Raw genomic sequence first — 2786 nt, forward strand, 5'->3', positions numbered from 1 at the left:
CAGAAGATCACACACACACACACACACACACACACACACAGCTTGCATCTAACCAGATCCAGAGCAATGTATTCACATATATGCACATATATACATATATGCATCCACATATGTCATTAAGTCTGTATGTTATATCATTTAAAATATTTATTTTTATTTTATGTGTATAAGTGTTTTGCCTGCATGTATGTAAGTGCACCACGTGTGTGCAATGCCCCAAAGAGGCCAGAAGGGGGTGTCAGATTCCCTGGAACTGGAGTTACAGACAGTTGTTAGCCACCATGTGGATGCTGGGAATCGAACCTCGTTCCTCTGGAAGAACAGGAAGTGTTCTTAACCACTGACTGAGCCATCTCTCCAACCCCATCATTTTGTTTTTAATACCCCTATAATTTTAAATGACTACACACATTTAAGTTTATGGGAAGATCATGTTTATTTAAATTCTTCTAGGGTTAGACATATGTTCCTCATTTAAAAATATATAAATAACATTTCAGAATGAAACACATTTGTCAATTTTTAAGATATTCTTGAAGCCTTAATTCTTAAATGTAGAATTTCTGATCCCAGGATATGTACCATGGAAAGACTGTAACATTTTATCCCCTCAGATTTCCCAAGAAGGACACATCCTCCTGTGATGGACAGCATATGGAGCGTGCTCTGTTTTTGTAGCGTTGTGATGCTGGCCTGTCTACCCTTTCACCTCCCTTCAGACTTGGTCCCTCTGCAGCTTTGAAACTGTTTGGCAGCATCCTTGAGACACTTCTGTTTTCTTTGGGCATTCCCTGACTGGCGATCCCAGGCTGGCTTATCACTCACAGGCACTGTGGGAATCTCTGCCCTTGGTATCAGTACATATTCAGATTTGATAAGAAGAGTGCAGGTGGAGGAACATTCATGCCAAAACAAATCTACTTTTTTACCCTTTGGGGTCAAGACTGAGGTGTACGTTGGCTTCACTGAATTTCAGTTCCTTTGCCAATGCGACCTGAATGAGTATTTCATCCTGTCTCTCTCCTTCCTCTTACCTGGCACAGTATAACTTTAGACTTACTCAAGTTAGTGTTTGAGTAAGACTTGCCACATAAATTATATACTCCATGACTATCTGAGGACTGTCTAGTGTTGTTTGCCTCTCTATCCGTAGCACCTACCATGTTGCCTGATGCTCAAACTTTGCTGCACTGATGCACGAGTGAGTTGGTGGCTTCCTGTTTTCTAAGAATTGTATGAAGTGAATGCTTCTGAAAGCACTTTAAGTAATAGAAATGACTGAAGTATATATTACTGTCATGATTTGAGGTATGGGACCTTAAACATGTGGTTTGTGTTCATCAAATAAAGCTAGAGGTAACAAGGCAGGTGCCTCATTTACACCCAGAGGTGCTGATGCTGATGTAGTACACCCTGGCAGGAGGGAGGTTCTGAACACCTGTCCTAAGTTGCCTCCCTTGTGAAGTCTACGTTCTTGTTCCATTGCTGTGTGGTATATTTGATGAAACAATTTCCACACATAGATCTGAAATTTTCTGAGGCAGATCTAGCTATGCAAATTAAAGGTGACTGAACTCCCTTGTCAATAAAGAAATTTCTTGGGATGGTACATGGATTTTCTAAGGTCATAGAGATATCACGTCAGAAACAGGCAGATGGGCCCTTCTGGTGTGTCATGGTATTCATACCCTACCGACAACAATACTGTGCATTGTCATTTTCATTGCTTTGATGAAATGAATTAGTTAATCTAAACATGCCAGCCATCCAATTACAGGGCTTAAATGTAAAATGCAGCTTCTTGACAGGTGAGCTCACTCATGATGTAACGGCATACATATTTCCTGCATATCTACTTGCTACCAGGTCTTAGAGACATTCCCTGCAAGCTTGACATCCTATAGGTGTTCCTCCACATTTTCAAAATAAGCAGACTTTTGTTGTTGTCACACTGTTTCACACATCCTCCTGCTTGTTCTGATTTTGGCTGTTTATTATTCCAAATGTTTTCATTATAAAGTTCACTTGCAACTTTTTCACAAAGCACTTGCTGTCATCAACAATACACCATGCCATCCCCAGGATTCAAGTATGAATACAGAGTTTCTTGTCTTCCATCCTCCATGATTTCGAACTCTGGCGGCTTGGTATAGTTTGTCCAGGTATAGTTACAATGATCAGATAAGAAACATGGGTGTAAGTAGGTGTGGAGGACAGTGAGAAGGGAGGATGTTGGTGGCCTTGGTTCTAGAACTGTCAGGATGGAAGTTGTGCAGACTCCAGGTGGGTAGCTCTGTCAGTGATTGGATGCACATAATTTGGGAGGTCTTTCCTGGCAGTGAAGGTTTGCATATACGAGTGCACAGAGGCTTCTTCCATGTAGACTGTGTGCTATAAGAGAAAGAGGAAAGAAGACAGAGATCTGTACAGCAGGGGAGAGGCTACCAGAAGCATTGGAGCGCAAAGGTTCATCTTCAGAGAAGGACATGAACCTTTAAGGCACAACACACCAGAAATCACCAGAGGAAAGGCCTGTCAAGAATGCAGATGCTGAGAGATGAAGTCATGATGGAGGGAGGGTGAGCTCAGAATCTTCTTCTAGGACAACTGATGCTGATCTTCAGTGTCATAGTGAGTTCAGCCCAGACCCTGAAAATGCATTTCTCATTCGAATGAATGACCACTTATCCCTTGTATTCCTCGTACATGTGTTTTAGAAGCAAAGTCACCAGAAATCAGCAATTTTGGCTTTCTCCTTCTAGAACTTTAAATGATGTTCTTATCCA

Source organism: Nannospalax galili, unplaced genomic scaffold (assembly GCF_000622305.1).
Source record: "Nannospalax galili isolate Female #2095 unplaced genomic scaffold, S.galili_v1.0 scaffold773, whole genome shotgun sequence".
NCBI lineage: Eukaryota > Metazoa > Chordata > Mammalia > Rodentia > Spalacidae > Nannospalax > Nannospalax galili.